This window comes from Cavia porcellus, unplaced genomic scaffold (assembly GCF_034190915.1).
Source record: "Cavia porcellus strain 051 isolate PalLab524CR breed Dunkin Hartley unplaced genomic scaffold, mCavPor4.1 scaffold_13, whole genome shotgun sequence".
Lineage (NCBI taxonomy): Eukaryota > Metazoa > Chordata > Mammalia > Rodentia > Caviidae > Cavia > Cavia porcellus.
The window spans coordinates 62,447,721-62,467,372 of NW_026947496.1; the positions used below are offsets into that span (position 1 = coordinate 62,447,721).

A 19,652-nucleotide genomic window follows, 5' to 3' on the forward strand; every position below is an offset into this window, starting at 1 on the left:
TTGAAATGCTTATCGCTTTGCCAAAAAGTATAAAAATTACAATGATGTAGTGGGTTGGACAGTGACCCTAAAACTCATGTTCACTCAGACTTATACATCCTTGTTTTTGGTGACAGAGCTTGTTTGGAAAGGAATATATAGTAAGTCCCAAACAAGAAACTACATACTGTCACCCATTCTTGCTCAAAGCTGTAGAAGTTTTTCAAGAATAAACATTTCTAAATTATGTGTCTACCTTTGGTGGATTTCCAATGTTTTACTGGATTTCTGTATCAGGAAATCACTTTATTTTTTCACACTGCAAACACAGAACTAATGACTCACTCAGAAATAACCAGGAACCCAAGAAATAATGCTAAATTTTTAAGAGATTTGATAATATCATTATAGTTATTTTTAAAAACATCTTTATCTTTTACAAATACATGATAAAGGTTTGTGGGAGTGTTTTTGTATGTGTCTTTTTGGTTTTGCTGTTGTTTGTCTTTTTGAGACATGGTTTTACCATGCAGTTTAGGCTGAGCTTGCACTCACTTTGTAGCCCAGGCTGGCCTCAAACGCAAAGCAATCCTCCTGCATCAGTCTCCTGAGTGCTATGATTAGACATGCGCTACCACACCCAGCTCATACTAAAATTTTTAAGGAAAAAAAATTATATGACACTTTGGAATTGTTTCAAAATAACCAAAAAATGTTAAATCAGACTAGATAAATATTAATGTGACTTTATAATGTGTCACTTTAGCTAGACTGACTCCATGCCCACAATTCTCTCTTTACATTAGGGTGACTGTTAAGAGATATTTAAGTGAGAGAGCTAAGACAAAGAGTAACAGCGGCCATAATATTTTGATGCTTAGAATACTGACATAAGAGCACCTGGTCACCCTGAAGCTGCTGCTACTTTCCCCCCCAGTCCTGTTTCTACAGCTGTGACCCTGGGATAGGTGCACACTAAGCTCAGGCATGAAGGGCACTAACTTCGTCTCTATGAACCCACATTGTCAAAGTTGGACGAAGCGAGAAACTGACAGCACTCTAACCCCTATGGCATGGATCCCAGGTCCTGCTCATGAGTGCCAGTCAACCTTGCTTCTCTCCCAGCTAGACATCCATCTTTCTTTTCTGACTCCATCAAACTTCCACACTCAATTTAAAGAAAACAGCTTTACAGACACTGTGTAAGGTCAAAACTTTGTAATAAATTCATTTTTATCAACACAAGTCCACGCATACCCACACATTGGTAGCTTTGGGGTTTTTTTGTTCTGGTTTGGTTTTTGAGACAGGGTCTCCTTACGCAGTTCAGGCTAGCCTTGAACTCTATGGCAGCCAGTCTGGCTTTTTAACTAGTAACAATCCTTCTGCCTCAGCCTGCTAAGCACTGGGATTACAGTTGTACACACCATGCTCAGCTCGTAGTTCTACTTCTGATTGAATAATGATTCATGGTTAATAATTGTTAAGGTTGAATTGTATATTTTATTTTTATTTATATCCTCATACTTTCATTTTAAAAAATGTTAAAAAATATGGTAACATAAGCACAGACTCTCTTTATGAAATCAGTCATTAACCAGGGATGGCAGTACATACTTATAATCCCAGCACTCTGAAAAGCTGAGGCAAGAGATCAGAAGATCTAGCCCAGACTGGGGAATTTAGCAATTTAAGGAAACTTTGTCTCAAAAATAAAAGATTTATAAAGGGCTGGGGACGTAGTCCAATATGAATGCCCTGGTTTCAATCCTCAGTGTTATCTCCTGCTAAAGGAGTCAATAAAGAACTACTAATCATATTGCCTGAAGAAAAAAGGATGAAACAGTTGGGAGACAAGTCTGTGAGTTGTTGACCTCTGAAATTTGCATTCATGAATTATTTACTTATTCCTTTAATGAAAAAAATTCAGTGCAATAAAAACTACATACTCTGGCACTTACTGGGATAACACTTTATTAAAACTTAAAGAAATCTTTCATTTTGTGTTTATTGTTTCCTCAATATAGTTAACTCTTACTACAAATAACAAAACACATTTTTGGAGTCAGAAAATAAGAGCTGGGCTCTGGAAAAAGAATCAACCATCACATCATAGGCATTCTATTCTCACAATATCACAACTATGTAAGCCAACAAACAGATGGTATTCAGATACTAAGTGATAGTTAGCCCTTTAGTACTGTCAAGAGTGAGGGAGGGCAGGTTAGGAAAACTACGCAGTTAACAACTGGTAAGACATTTCCCAAAACAAACACACAAAACATACATGAAAGACTCTGCCTTTTATCCCTAATGGCAGTCAGAGTTTAAATCAAGAGGGAGAGTAGGAGGTTTACACTGGGAGAACAATATCCAGATTGAACTCAAAAAATGCTTGTCATCAGCTAATCCAGAGGCTCACACTGTGAACTCTGCCACTAAGCACTGTCAAGATTCCAGAGATTTTTAAAAGGGCTCATACACATATCTATGAAACATGTGCCCAAGATCACCAAGACATGTTTAATAAGCTCTAGGTCCTTCCTACTATACCAACATCATTTCTTATCAAACCCTGTCTTCAAATCCAGGACAACGAGCTCCCCACACATACTTGATTCTCTCTGCCTAATATGCTCAATCTAATCATTTATTAAACTCTTATTCATGTTGCAAGATCCACCTCAAATAGTATCTCTTTATGAAGAGTATGGGCTCTGGAGTCAAATGACCTCCTGGACTGAAACCCTAACTCTAACACTGATTACAAGATGTGGGCCAGCTGGTAACCCTTCTGTCCCCTAAGCTGGAGATAATGACAGTAACTACTTCACTAAATGGGACAATATACAGAAAGTATACTGCTATGTTGTTGTTAATAACCTGTATTGTTAGCTGAGATCTCAGGTTTCCTGAAGGTGTATATAAACTTAATAATCCTGGCAGCATCTAACTTTCCAAATTCTAGAACCACAGAGACCACCTGACCTACTTTTCTTAAGGCTAAATTCCCAAACGGAATCCATGTGTAATAAAAAATCTGGCATGATAATAACCCTTCTGAGATAGTCACACTCTTTTTATATGATATAGCTAGCAGTATACTGTACAGAGGCAGTCACACATCACAGCATCAGACAACCAAACATGAGTGCTCTTTGTAAACTGTATACAGAATTTTTATTATTTTATTTTTATTTTATGTTTGTAGTACCTGAAGTTTACACTCCTCATAGGGAGTAGGTAAATGCACATAACACATTTGACTCTTTTTACTTCTAAATCCCCTTCCCCCATTTCCATTATGTTACCATTATTTTTAGTTTATGTTTATGATATATAATGTTTACATTCATTGGTTATTTGGTACATGTATATGACACATCTTAAATTCTTTCACTTCTGCTTCATTTCTCTCCCTCTCTTGCCCATAGTCTCCTGGACCTCTTTCTATTTCTGTTTCCTTCTATCATTCCTTTATTTTTCTTTTTATTTATATTTTGCCCTACTCAAATGAAACATACCATATATTTAAGCTTGTGTGTCTGTTTTATTTCACTTCACATTATATTTTCCATGTTTCGAATTCCTACAACTGTCTTGAATTTATCCTTTTACTAGCCAAATAGTGTTCCAGTATGTAAGTACAGAAACAGCACATAACGTATCCTGCAGGCCCTTAGACACAGCACAGTGAATCTCACTTCAGGAGTCCTCAGGACGGGGATACAGCTCAGGGTGCAGTGCCTGGCTGGCAGGCGCAAGGCCAAGTCTGATTCCTGGTACCAAAAAAAAAGTCTCTTAAAACTGTGAAAATGTTATCTATTTCTACACTACTTTCTCTCCCTTTACCTGGTTTAAATTATATCAAAAAACACTCTGAGAAAAACTTATCATCTTCAAATTCAACAAGGGTAAGTATGCCTTATTTAAAGTGTCTCTCAGAAAACACAGCAATCCTGTAACTATCTTAAAGTGTTTAAATCTTGAGAATTCAAGATTTCTCCCTTTTCTTCATCTCCACATCTAACTAGTGTGATTAGCTTTATCTCTAAAGCAGATCTCTAGCAGATAAAATCTCATCATCTCCATGGCAATCTCCCTGCTCTAAACCACCATCACTTCTCATTTGAACCAACAAGAGTCCCCTACAATATTTTGTAGCTTCCAAAATTCTACCAAATAGGACCACAACAATATCTGTAAAATAAATAGTATACTACTGTGAAAGAAGCCAGATGAAAAAGAATACATATTGTCTGATTCCATTTTTTTGAAGCTCTAAAAAAAATACAAGCAAATTTACCGTGATAGAAAGCAAGGTTTGCTTGGGTATAGGAGTCAGAAAAGGGCAAGGCAGTATGCAAAGTGACCCAAGGACATTTTTGAGGTGACCTGATATGTACTCTATCACAATTGTTGATTTCATGGATGCATATCTATCCATCAAAACTTACCAAATTACACACTTCAAATACAGTATATAAATGTATTATACATCAATCATACCATGGTAAAGCTGTTTTAAAAATGAAAATAATTAATAAAACCATGGTACTTGAAATAAAACATAAAGTCTTGAGTTTGCTTCAAATAATCCAGGGAAGAAAGTTATCACACCATTGAGACAGAAACACAAGTGAAACACGATTAGGCATCAGTTGATAATTATTAAAGCTGGGAACTAAGAACACAGAAATTTAATATATTAATTTTTTCTAGTTGCGTATGTTGGAAATTTCCTTTTTTATTTATATTATTTTTATTTTTATTAGTACATTTTTGCAGTACATACAATTACATTTGCTGTAGGGAGTTGATACATGTATATAACACATATCAATTCTTCTTCCAGAGATTTTTTTATTGCATCATTAAAATATCACAAATTGGTCCATAATCCAGAAGCTTGTTTCTGTGGCTGGATAACTCTCGGATATTATTCATCAGGCTGCTAAACTGATGCCTTTTCAGAAACACAGATACCGTCCAAAATTTTTCTTGTTTTTGACTGCTGTGCCTTGCTGAATCAAAACAGGTGAATATGAAACAAGCTCAATATCATTTTCTTTGAGGATTAGTTCATCATTCTGGGCTTGAAATACTACATAAGCAACACCTGCCCTCACACACCCAGCATATTTATTTTTTACCTAAGAAAGTCTGAATTTTAACAAGAGACCCATTCTCCTGAATAATGATGCTGATGGAGAAGTGAGCATATGAAGACCACATCTTGTAACAAAGTCCAGCCTAACATCTTTGATTATGTTCTGTACGTGCCTACTGATCATGCCTACTGCCAGTTCATTTCTGTCTCCCCATCATTTGTTATAGAAGCCCCTACTTTGTCCTTCCAAAGAGGCTGAATTCTACACTGGTGTGTCTGAAGTCCCTCCACAGGGCCCCTTCATAGTTACTGAGCATCCCTTCCGAGTGATGTCGCCGTTTTCTGGAAGGTCGACAGTCTTATTCCTGAGAATGGTCTTCATTCTCACAGGAGATGCAGCAAAAAGCCTTAATTCCCCTCACCACCTTCTCACCTCCCTTTGTTTCTTGACTCCCTTTCCATTTCCAAAAGATCTCGGCAGAGCTAAAGATGGCAGATCAGTAAGCAGCAAAATACAGAACCTCCCTGAAAGAAACAGCTCAGATGCCAGAGTAAAACATCCTGGAGAAGACCAGACGGAGGGAGACGGATCCTCCTGACCCAGGAAGAAATAAAGAGAAAGGAGCTGATCAAACTCATGGTCAGGGCACTACCATGGGAGCTGCTCACCGTGCTCTCGCTGGAGCAGCCTAGACAAGTGGTCACAGCACACTTGCCACCAGAACCACAGTCGTGCTGAAGTCGGGGTTGGAGAGCCCAATGGAGAACACAGCCGGCGTGGAGACCTACACTAACCTGTGGTGAGTGCTCGGAATAAGACCCTCCCACAGGAAAGGGGCGACCAACTGGACGACAGGGACGAACAACTGGGCAGGACGGACATGAACAAGGAATGGCAGTGACTTCAATTGGTTGCTCCCTGTCCAGAGTAGATTGGTGGGATCTCCTTGGGCTGGATCACACCCCTTGCTGGGGCCTAACAGCCAGGGTCGAAATCATCCCGAAATTGTCCCAAACCGGCTGGAACACACTAACGTGGTGAAGGCCTCCCCTGGTTGACTGGCTCAGAGAGGGGGGCCAGCACACACTGCCCCTGCTTGCACCTCAATGACCAATAGCAAACTGGAGAGGGCAGAAATTCCTAGCCAGTGTACTTTAGAAGAACCATAACCAACAAGGAAAGGCGCTGGGATCTACACTATACACCTGGATGGAAGAAACCAAAAACATGACAAGAGAAAGAAATAAGAAAAAGCCACCAGGCCCCAACCCAGTGAATATTGATCCAGGAGAGGTAAATACAGAAGAGACTGAGGACAGTGAACATGCAATATTAGAAACAGCATCAGTGGACATAAAAAGATATCTATGTGACATCATAGACAAGTTCAAAACTGAAATATTAATTCAAGTAAAGCAAGATACAAGAAGATTAATAAAAGAAATGCTAAGCACCTCTCAAGAAGACACAGATGGAAGAATGGAGGAACACAAAAAAAGGAAAGAAATGTTCGATGAAGAATATAAAGACAACCTAGAATACATGAAACAAATTCAAAGAGAGTACCAGGAATTTAAAAACACCATCAAAAGCTGGAAAAATTGCCTGAAAGAAACTATAGATTAACAAAACTTGAAGATAGGTTTGCAATGTGTGAATGCAAAAGGAAAGATCTCTTAAAAATAACTAGAAAACAGGCAATAATAACATAAAGGCTAGAAGACGATAAGAGGATCTATAACTTAAGAATAAAAAATGTGAGTGAAGAAGCAAGTGTAAAGACAAAGGAAATACAATGACTATTCACAGTAGTTAATTAAAGAAAACTTCGCAAGCACAGTAAAAGGAAATGATATTCAGATGTATGAGGCATACAGAACTCCAGCCACCTACAACCAAAAAATCTATCTCCCTGTTTCCTATTATCTACCTTTTATTTTGCAAGTACTTTTACAGCAAAATGTTTTTAAAGTTAAAGCACACAAAATCACAATAAATGAAAAGAAGAAAACAATATGCCTTCCAGAGCTTCAAAGTGCTAGGGAGCAAAAACTTCTCCTTAGAAGTTTAAAGTGCAGAGGAATTCACAAGGTAGGACAGATTTTATCCTCCACTCTATGACCTTGAGAAATGTATGTGTTCCTTTGAGAGTGCAGTTGTCTTTGCCATCATTAGCAAAAAGCTGGGTTCCACGTTCCACATGACTAGTACATGTGACTTGCAGGTAGTCTTCAACTGACATATTACATGAGCTCCCACAGGCATGGCTCCAGGAGACTAAAGCTCAGGATAACAGAAAAATCATCTTGCTGTCTATGAAGGACTTTATGCATTGTAAACAGCAACACTGCTAAGTCGTCAGGTACTATAGCAACAGCCAGCTCAGAAATAGACTAACAGGAGTTGCTTTTGTCCCATCACATGTCTATGAAAGGAGTCTCTTTAAAGAAAAGTACTCTCCACTTTCAATCACCCCAGAATTTAAATGACAGACAACTCTGTTATTTCTCCTATCTGACATTTACTAAAAGCATCTAACCCTCATCATTTAATATGATCCTCATAATAACTTAGCCAGCAGGAAGTATCATTATGCCCACATTAAGGATGAGGAATAATAAGGCTCATAGAGAGATGAAATATGGCTGTGACCTAGGTCACACAGCTAGCTAACGGCAGACGAGGAGGAGTGAAAGGTCATCACACCGTGGCACCTTTAGCTTATGCCACTTCTATGCCTAATCTGATTGGCTATCTCTAGGTTTAGCAGCATCTCTACCCACAGTACACGTGAAAAAAAAGTAAAATATCTAACACTTTACCTTTCTTAACCCATATCAAATATGACAAAGGATTTTAATGAAAAATATTAGTTCAAATAAAACTTTCTGAATTCTGTGAAATTTTACTTATGCCCTAGGAAGTGGTAGCAGATCTATGGTACACTTGCTCTTTCACTGAAAGCTCTAAAAGGTTCCCCATCACTGCCCTAGGGAAGGGACCACAAAGAAAGAGCTATAGATAACTTTAGCTATTGCATGAGAAGAGGAAAAAGGAAGGTGATACCCAAAGAAAGGTCAAAGACAGAAACGGAGATCAAACTGAAAAGATAAGCACATTAAACATACAAAACAAATTAAGAACCACCACCCCATCTCACCATATTTTCTCTGTAAAACCAGTTTGTCCTGTTGCTATCAGCAAAATGAATGAATGAAAATAGTCATTTCCTCCCTGCTACTTGTTTTGCCCACTCTAAGTTAAAAAGGAAGAGAATTTTCAAGACTGTATTAACTATGCTCAAGCCACAGTGCCTCTCTACTTTCCAATAAACTACATTCCATTCATATTCCAAGATCTATGTAGTCATTCTTGCTTCTAGAGTAATGCATAAAAAATTTGGTATTTAAAATACTAAGTGCAGAATAGCATATAAAAAATAATAGTGGTTCATATTTACTAGAAATATATGCTAGATATTTTAAAAATGTTTTTAACCTACAAAAAAACCTTTTGATGAGGTTTCTACTGTTGGTTAGGCAACCATATAATTTATTATTCAAAAAAGGAAACTAAGGTGTGAAAGGGGGAACTATTAACAACTGTGTAGGCAAAGACATAAACCAAGAATGTTTGGACACCCTGTCGCTTAATTCTCACAAATGGAGAGCTGAGGCACAGAAAAGTTTAACAGCCTACTGAGGCCACTCAGTTAGTAGACAAAGCCCAGGCCGTTGTCCCATATTCACAATGTCACTATGCAATTATGAGTGACCTCACGCAACATCATATTTTTACAATAAATCATCCAACCATTCAAAATTGAAGTGTACACACCTTCCTGTATTTTGCAAATTCCCTTCAAGAAAACAGCTAAAGTCCAAAAAGAAATGGGGGTTAAGATTTCATTTCTTTTTTAAGGCATCATTAGCTTTCTTTTTTTTTTTTTTTTTTTTTGTCTTTTTCCTTTTTTATCGGTACCAGGGATCGAACTCACGACTGCCTGCTTGCAAGGCAGGTGCTTATGCCGCTGAGCTAAATCCCCAGCCCCTCATCATTAGCTTTCTAATGGAGCCAAAATGTGTCCCTTGTTAGGAATGCTTCTCGCAGAGGTACATTCTTTTGACACACAGCATCTCCTTATTTCACTTAGGAATAAAAACTCCACCAAAAGCACCAACACCTGCCACTTAAAACAGACATCCATACCTGGACTCATGTCACAGATGCCTTTGGTGGTTTCACTACTCAAACCCAAGAGTAAGTGCTGCATTTCACAAACATGCTCAATAAAGTGTCATCATCTCTTATGTATTATTCAAATGTCTTCCAAAAACTTTCATGGGAAAATCACATCCCAAGAATAAAAAAATTATATATATATATATATAGTTAAACATTTTTATTACAAAATAAACTGTAGTTACCATAAAACCTCAAGGACTAGGAATATTAGGAAGGGATATAGATGTATTGAAATATAGATATAGATGTATGTAAGCATGCTTTTTAGTGCAACATCATATTAATATAGTTCACATTATCCCTTTGAGTCCTCCAATGTCAAAGTGATATCCACTGTCCTTTGTCCTTATTCTTCTATCTGTGCTCAAGTAACTACAAGACTTGCTTCACCACTCCAATGAGTGTCTGCCAAATCTTTCACCAGACAAGTTGAACAATCACTTTTCTTCCTTAATTTGTGGGATCTGTCCCAACTCCAGGAATTATGGTCAGAACATGCTGAACACTCAGTAAGACTGGACAAATGGAGAACTGATATGGAAAAATGACACGTTCTTTGTGTCATAGACAAGTCCACACATTTGGTGTCAGATGTGGTATCAGAAAAAAATGAAATTATTAGCATTTACCTCTTGATGACAAATTACAAATATATTTATTTCTCACACTAGAAGGCAGGCACCTTGACTATATAGACTTTGTTCGGTTCATTCCTTTATCATCAGAATTCTCATAAGATCATAACTGTGAAGTCATTTTCAGGATCACTGAATAAACTCCTACACTTCAGCTTCTACATAACAACGCTCAGATGGAGAGCAGAGATTCAGCAAATAAAGATTAGAAAAAAGAAAAAGATGAAAGATGCCCCTTTATAATTCATCACTGTAAGAGCACAAAATAAAAAGTGTTGGTTTTAAGACAGATTGCAAATAGAAAGTAACTGCACAGAACCTCACAGATTGAGTCCATGGAGGAAATATCATCAGGGAAGCCACCACATGGGCCCAGGAACTAGGAAAACCAGAGTGTAGTCTGGCCTCTGTCCCTTCACCACTGGCCTCAGTTCCCTCATTTTTTAAATGCAAGTGCTACAAGACTTTATAAGGGCCTATTTTCACCACCATTTAAAATGAGTTGATGGATACCCAAAATTGTTTCACCTTATTTAGGGACTTTTTCCATGGACTCTAGAAGAGACAAGAGATAAACAACTACAATCTTCTTTAAAACACCTCCTGCAAGGGCGTCCACTTTTATAGCCACTCTCCCAAACTGCCAGGCAGAGGAAAAAGAGAGAAAGCACAGCAAAGTCCCAGAAAAATGGTTAAATCCTCTGACCTATACAAGGGGAGATATGTGATCTGCTTAAAACTAGGAATTATAACAACTTTGGAAAATACATAGTAGTTTTTCAGAATAAGAACATGAAGCATCTAGCAGCTGAAAAGTCAGTTACAGTGAACACAGGTAAAGCAATTGTTAAGAGAAAACATGTCACATACGGATTTCTACAACAAAGACAGCTTTCTCACCAATCTTAAGTATGAAGAGATCAGTTTGTTTCTTCCTAAACAATGCATGGTGTACAGCAGCAGGCAACTTATAGGTCAACTCAAACCAAACCAGCATCACTGGGTACAGACTACATCTGCTGGAAGATCTATTCCAGACTCACTCACTCTTACCTCTCAGAATAATAATGTGAAACTCTTCTGCACTTTAATATGCGCTTAGATATGGCTCTAAGAACTGCTTAAAGTAAAAAACATAGTTTAGTCAACAAAACTTTATCACTTTCCCTTATCGCATAATTTGCTATGCTCTTCAGTGACAATTCATTAGCAAGTTATGAGAGAATAACATAATTAGCCTCCACCAAATGATATTTTTAGTTAAACAATAGTTTCAAAGAACTACTTTAAGGCCGCCATGATTTTATATTTAGACGTTTTGAAAGTAGTAAGTGCTAAATGCCCAACTTGTTCAGTTCATTGCATGTTCTAGTGCTTGATTACAAGCAGTGTTTACTTTCTTTACTGAGTATAAAGTGGAGACTGTCCACAGAAAGAAGTGTTAGTTATAATTGCATGCTACCAGATGGCACATCTCCTTTCACATCCCTAAAACATTCAGAATAAATGTCTGCCATGGATTAGATCTCAAAGTAAGGTGTGATTTCATAGTTTGCTGGCTTATTTCATTTAAATTTTCATTACATCTACAACATAGTACCAACAGATATAACTAGCATTTACCAAGTACTCACTATAAGCAGCTTCTACACTAAATATTTTCTTCACTATATCTCATTAAACCTCTCAATAACCCCACACTGGTTACCATTATTATCTCATAAATGTTGAAGGTGAGTTTGTAAGAACCTTGCCACAGGTTATTCAGCTAGTGGGTAAATGAGCTAAATATAACCCTGGGTCCAACTCCAAAACTGCATGCTTTCAATGGTCATGGTATGTTTGCTCTTTACATGTACTAGATACATAATGCATTCTTATATACTTAGGTGTGTTTTCTTGCTTTCTTAACATCTGAACCTCCAAGAGGAGGAGAGGGGATTGTGTATATAGCTTCCCAGAACCCAGCATACAAATTTGATATTCAGTAGACTGCCAATAAATTTTGCTAAATTATAGTTGGTCCTTGGTATAACAGTTTGATTCCAGGACTTTCTGTGAAACTAATTTCCACAGATGCTCAAGTCCCATATAAAATAAAATGCTTCAGTATTGCTATATATATATATTTCTGTTCCTCGTTTTTACTTTAAATTACCTTCAGAACTTAGAACACCTAATGTAAATGCTATAAAAGTTATATAAAAAGTTATATATGATATCACACTATATAATGACAGGGAAAGGGAGTATACATGTTCAGAGCATACACATTTTTCCCGAAATATTTTCAACCCATGGTTGGTGGAATTCTCATACGCGGACTTCACAGATACAGAGTGCAAACTATACACATTTATGCCAAAGACAACATGTCTGGATATGCCTATACATACATTAAAAATCAGTCCATACATGCTCATTTTAAAAAAAAAATCACAGCATATCCTGATGGGGGGAAAAAGATAATTTGACTGCTCTATTTTTTTCTCTGGGTTATTTCCAGATCCTGAGGGGAAAGAACAAATGAGTCACACTGTGGCACAGGTAAGCTATAGGAATGGAAAATGACACTATCTTACTTTATAATTCATTAACAAATTATGTGCCAAATATAAAAAAAAGTTTTCCAAACAACAATTTTTCAGAACAATTTAATGTAAGAAATGAAATAGGAAGGATAAGAAATTGATTTAAAATCTCAAGATTTAAAAATGTAGGCATAATTCACTGCCTCCTACTTGCTTTTGGAAGAAGCCACTGCATGACACAGCAATCCATGTCTCTAAAATTATCTTTCATATTTATAACACTTCTTGAAATTCTCAATCTAACGTGATTTATGATAAAATATTACTATAAGAAAGCAAGTAGCCATTTATATTTTGTGTTTGAAATAATATCTACAGTCCAATAAACATTACCAAGACTGGGGCATCAGAAGAGCTAGGACTAAATCTTGACCACAAATAAAGCTCAAAATATGGGGCAAAGTCAAAACCAGTCCATGAAGCACCATATGAAATGAGTGAAGCCCACAGGCCTTCTTCCACATGGGCAGTAACGCTATGTGTTGAAGATACGAGACTGAATGCGTATACACACACGGGTACACATGCGCTCAAAAAACACTCTGGGAAAAAATACCTCCTGAAAGGTTCTTGCCTCATTAGAAACGACAGCTGTGGTCTAACGAGGGGGAAGGACAGAGCGAGAATGCCTACCACTTCCTGCTTCTTCCGCAGCTCCTGTTTGCACGAAGAAAGCTCCAATCAGCTGCTCGCACGTCAGCAATGCCCGCCCTGAGCACCACCCCAGTTGGAAACTATGTATATCCCATGCCCCACATTTTCTGCAGAGAAAGCCAGTCCCCCGAGGTTAGGGAGTTCTCTCCGCGTCCTTAGAGTAAAGACTGCCGTTCCCCTATATTTTTTCTCTCTCCTTGTGCCAAAAACCCTATCACCTCCAAAGTGTAACTTCTCGCCCTCACTCACAAAAGTACCTGGTGGTCTGGGAAAAGGTCAGGACCACTACCAAGGATGCTCGGTTGACACACAGCTCTTCAGGAACCCAAAACACTAATAATCTTTAAGGCAAGAATGATGAATGACGAAGGGCTTGAGGGATCATCTTAAATTGAAATACACAACTCTTTTCCTTCGCAAATTATAATGATTCTACCTTTGGTTGAGGAGTGCTATGTGAAAACTACTTATGACTACTGACATTGCTATATATGAAACGTTTCAAATAATTATTGTGTGGGTCAGAATATGCTGACTGCCAAGAGTGATGAGACAGTGTTAGTTGAAAATGTGAAGCAGAAACTAGGAGCTGAGATACTGTGGAAGTGTTGGGGGATTAACTGTAAAAGTGAAAAAAAAAAAAAAAATCAACCTATCATTCAAGTAGGTGCCAGATATCAAAGACCAGAAGGGGTGCCCATGGAGGAAGAAGTCTAAAAGGCAAGCTTAGGTAGAGCCATCTGGATGTCAACACAGTGTTAAGCTGTCGATTTGGGCCTCAAACCACACCAAGACAAAATAAAGACCTCAAGCAATCTATCCAAAATAGAAGCCTATTCCACTACAATTCACGGAATGCGTCTCTGCCCTGAAAGACTGTTTAGAACTGTCCTATTTTCTTCTGATGTAACTAAGACAGCTGAGAATCAGGTTCTGTGAGCCCCTGCCCCTACTCCAAAGCCATTTCCAGATAAAGAAAGGTGCAAAGAAGGAATAAGCACCTGTGAAAAGAAGCCATAAGCCCAGTCTTTGGTTCTAGCTTCCTACACTTCAGTGGAGAAAAACTGCATATTACTATGGAAATGATAAGGAATAGTAATTAGCAATTCCTCTCTGTAGATAAGGGCAGTATGATTTTTCTGTTTGCCACTAGCACAGAGCAAGTGCCCAATAATGCTGTTAAATAAATGAAAGGGCAAAAGTATTACCAGGTCTATTAAGCAAGAGAAAGGGGAAAGGATTTTCAAAATGGAAATGTTCCAACTGAGAGGTGTTTGGAAATAATTATTTTTCACTTACTGAGTGCTTACTAAGGGTAGGCACAGTGCTAAGTGCTTTAATCTCTCTTTTTAATATGCAGAACAACCCAGTGTTGGATTTTATTGTTCTTGTTTTATAGATGAGAAGACAGAATCACAGGATTTCACCCTCATATCCTAAGGTCACCAAGCTACCAACTGCAAGGCTGGGCTGTGGAGCTAGGACTTAATCATTTAAAGACCACGTTACCCTCAGCTGTGGTTTCTTCCATGACTGCCAGCTTTCCAAGCCAGACAGTAGACCCAAGGGCAGCTGTCCAGATTTCCTGCAACCTATGAAGGGCTTGATATATGCTTAGCACAATTTATCAGTGAAGTACTAAGCATAACCTGGCAAGATGAGTTACCTAAGGCCCCATGACATTTTAAAGCTACATCACAGATGGAAACATGGCTACGAATCTCTCCTTCATCACTTAACCAGGGTTCTGTCATGCTGTGCAGCCAGGAGAACTTTATTGAGAACCACAAATAGCCCCATTAGCAAACTCTCTGCACTTTCCATTTAATGTTTCTGTTGTAACCCCAACCCATTATGCTGACCTTCTGCCATCTCAGTCATGGAGCATATGGCTCTCCCTTCCCAAGAGGGTGATACTGTGAAAAAGACGGCTAATAAAAGCTCTTTTATTGTGCATACTGAAGTAAGGAAGATAATTTGCAAGTCACTCTCCAAATCTCATAGCATGATGAAAACAGGAATTCTACAAACAGCTGTAATGTCTCCAAAAGGACATGAAATACACTATAGAAAAATGAAAACGGGACTGGGGATTTAGCTCAGCGTCATAAGCGCCTGCCTTGCAAGCAGGCAGTCGTGAGTTCGATCCCCGATACCGATAAAAACGAAAAAGAAAAAAAAGAAAAATGAAAACAAACAAGTATGTGTACACATAGAGCCCTCACACTGCTTTTACTGCTACTCTGAGCACACAAAGGCATTGCGTTTAGAACTAAGCAAAAGGAGCAATGGCTCCGGGTACTGAACGGTAGGCACTGACTAAAAATAAATGAACAGTTAAGACAGAAAAACAAAAATTCTTTTTTCTCACTTTATCTTTAATTCCCCAAAAGGCTGAGTCCAAGTGGGTGTGGTGGTGCAAGAGTGTAATCTCAGGATTCTAGGAGGAGGGATTATAAGAGTCAGCCCAGTCTGGGCAACTTAGCAACTTATGGAGACCCTGTCTCAAAATGAAAACAGAATTGGCAATGTAGCTCAGCACTAAGGTCTTGAGTTCAATCCCCATTATTGGGGAATCAGGGGTTTTTTTCTGATCTTTGGATCTCACTGACCTAGTAGCATGACCCGGTAGCTGCTGGTATCACTGATAGTGTCCTTAAGGCACCTTCTTAAGAAGCCTCTGATGGGCAGAGAACACAGTTCAAGGAGGCTCTACTTCCTTCATACCTACAACAAATCTCACCATAATGGACCTTAAATTCATCTGCTCAGCTTCCAACCTTTCCCCCAGAATAACTTAACTGTAGGGCCTACTTTATGCATTCCTAAATCCTGTACAGCAGGTACAGCCCCATATTTAGTATGTACTTAGTAAATGTGAGCCAGCGGCTTAAAACAGCCAAATCTGTTGGCAGATGGCAGAGAAGGTGGGCCTATAGCTCCCCAGTCAGTTCTATACCATGTCAAAACAGCCATGAGGAAAGCACACACTTCCAAAATGTCCACAGCTATAAAATCTACTGCACCAATCCCATACTGAGAGAAATGAAACAGAATCTCTGGTCGAAATTTGGCAAGCAGTAGGAATTCATTTAGAGGAGAAATATACTTTAGAACACTTTGTTTCCATCAGACTCTAATGAGCCAGGATGTATGAGCAAGATTTTCTTACTAAGGATGACTATGTGATGAGCCAACAAGAGGTAAAAGCAGGAGAAATATCAACCAATCATTATTTATAAATAAGATTTACTTCCCTTTTGGTTAGATAGGCCAACCTTCCTCATTAACTTTACTCATAGATGTGCATGATATTCCAACGGGATAGCCAAATGTAACATAACAAAACAGCAAACATCAACAACAGTGCTTCTGAAATTAAAAACTATAAAGTATTTTCACATATATTAACAAATTTAATTCCACAACAATTTCATCAGGTCAGTATGCTATTCCCAAATTATAGATAAAGAAGGTCAAATTTAGAAATATTCCTTTAACCTGGATATGGTGACATACACCTATAATTCCAGCTACTTGGAAGGAGAAAGCAAGAGAAAGGCCAGTCTTGAAAACACAGGGAGCCCCTGTCTCAAAACAGAAAAGGAAAAAAAAAAAAAATGTCAAGCAAAAGAGAAAAGGGCTGGGGATGTAGCTCAATGGTAGAACACTTGTCTAGCATGTGCAAAGCCCTAGGTCTAATCTCCAGTATGATAGAAGGACAGATTGGAGTAAGGAAAGAAGGAAGAAAATGAAGGAAGAAAGAAAAGAAAGATTCCTTGGGCTCGGGATTTAGCTCAGCGGCATAAGCACCTGCCTTGCAAGCAGGCGGTTGTGAGTTCATTCCTCGATACCACAAAAAAGAAAGATTCCTTCAAGTAAAAAAGCTGTACTCCAGGTTATTTTGGCTAATGCCAGGATTCAAGTTCTTTCCCTGAGGGAAAAAAAAAGCCACCTAAATGCAATTATATCCCTTTTAGAATGGAAAAAATGCAGATCATTCTACCCCATCACATCATTAACTGAGCAAGTCAGCAGAGCACCTGGGTACCGACAACCAAAGGCAGGTGTGGGAAATGAGAACATTACATACATTCTACCTTTTTATTTTTATTGCACATACTGCCACAGATTAACATGGGTTTCAGACTTAGGAAACTAAAATGCTAAAAACACTAAATTAAATATTGATAATGTATGTATGTATATCTTATCCAAATATATTTAGATATATCTAGATACACAGATATTTAGACATATAGATATACAGATATATATATATATATATATATATATATATATATATATACAGATAGATAGTAAGCATCAGGCATGATAGCACATGTCTGTAATTCAATGTACTTGGGAGGCTGTGGCAGAAAAACCCCAAGTTCAAGGCCAGTTTTGGCAGCTTAAGGAGTCTCTGTCTCAAAATTTAAAAAAGCAAAAAAAAAAAAAAAAAAATTTAAAAAGCATTGGAGATATAGCTCAGTAGTAGAGCACTTACCTAACAGCCAAACATACAATATATATATGTCACATTGTGGCCACACTCTGGATTGTGTTTGTGTGGAAGGAAGTGATGCTACCCTTATTATGCTGTGCTGTGCTGTACTCTACACACCTCCAGAGGACATACACAGCATAAGACCAAACCATCCCTCACTTCTTATGGCCAAATGTCTCATCCTCTCTTAGGGCTTTGAGTACAGAGGGCTGTTTCTACAACCTGCTTTTGCTACAAATGACTGCCCAATAAAATAAGAACTAATAATTAACTTTTACTCTCTGAAGTCACTGAATAAGTAAATGACATTTCCTCAATAGCTACTGCATAGAGAAAACTCACTTTCCCCAGCCTCTCCAAGAAGCTTTAAAATTATTTGCCACTATGAGTTAGTCTTAACGAAAACATAAATACACAACAATGAAGAGGTCAGTTCCTGTGTGGAAATGTTTACTAATCATATAGATTATTTGGGGTCAAGATTTTCTTTGAGAATGTCTGCTTCTAACCAGTCTTTGCTTCTGGAACAGCTGGAGTGTGGACGGTGACTAAACTCCCCTGCTCTATGGATCTAGAACTGGCATTACTATAGGAGAAATTATTATATACCAGGTTCTTTGTTAAGCATTACAAATACACAAGCCACTAGAGAAGAAAAGGAAATAAAATATCAAAGATAAATAAGAATTAAGCTGCAATTCTACAACTGTGAAGAAATGCAGAGCTCAAATCCAAAATGGGAGCTTAAAAAAGTGACTTAAATGACCACAGTTACTAAATTTATGCATAAAGAAATACACTTATGCCTAAAGAAACAAAAAAATTGGACTTTATGGCGCTCTAAGGATGAGATACCATGGTAAAAACCTTAGACTTCTGGTTGGCACCTTGAAGAACCACAGAGTCAATGGGAAAGACTAGTACTAGTCCTCACAAGGACTGAAGGGCAGCTTTGAAGTTAGGTGCTCATTATCATATATAAACATTAAAATATGACCCCCCCCCAACAAATTCTCTGTGAAACAGCAGCACACACTTGACCAGAGCTGCTGAAATCAAAAACACTGACAATACCAACTGTACACAAGAAGAAGTTTTTGTTCTTTAGATAAAAGACAGGTGAAGATAATAAGCTACTAACACATCTTAAATCTAAGTGTTAAGTACGTATGAATCTGTTATACATTATTTTCGGTACACTTCTCAATTGTGTGACATTTCATAATTAAATGTTTAAAAAATAAGAAAAAGGCATGGCCAGAAGAGAGATCAGCAAGGACTAAATCATTTTACATTGCAGAAATCATACGCAAGAGTTTATTCTTCAGACAGTATGAAGCCACCCACGGATCTTAAAGAGAGAAGTGACATGAGGCCTGCTCCACATAAAGGTCATTCTGGTTGTAAAACAGAGTAAAGTTATGGACCTTAAACAGGAGGCTGATGGACTAATTCAAATGAAAGATGAAGACTTGCCTGCTAGAAATGAAGAAAAGTTGTAAAGATCTGAATGATGAAGTGAGTTTTCCTTGGATTTGGGTTTAATTTTCAAATGGGTTGAATTTTAACCCAATCAAGTCAGGAAGCAAGTGAGACCTCAGTGACAAAGATAAAACCTAAAATGAGAACAATTTCAGTAGAGCAAAGGCAATATCCAGGGCAGGGCATAGGGGTGGTAAAAAGAAAAATCTGATTTTTTTTCTATAAATCCTTAGAAGAACACAGGCAGTTATAAAACTGAAACCTAATAAGCACTGAGCTCAACTCCAGATGGTCAGATAGATACATTCACAATGTGCCAGAATTCTGAAGCCTTTTGCATACCCTTCCAAACATGCAGATGCTTTTGTCAGAAGGAAAAAAATTCTATTTCTGATTCTGACAGCAAATGCCAAGTCATATCTTGCCAGTAGGAAATGGCAACCACAAA

General features: G+C 37.9%; 1 protein-coding gene and 1 pseudogene across 3 annotated transcripts in view; both read right to left on the reverse strand.

Moving 5' to 3' along the window:
- Sumf1 (sulfatase modifying factor 1) overlaps positions 1 to 19,652 on the reverse strand; it is a 78,022-nt gene that overhangs the window by 16,251 nt on the left and 42,119 nt on the right. The window lies entirely within an intron of this gene.
- LOC134478568 (large ribosomal subunit protein uL6-like) lies at positions 1,937 to 19,651 on the reverse strand (annotated as a pseudogene).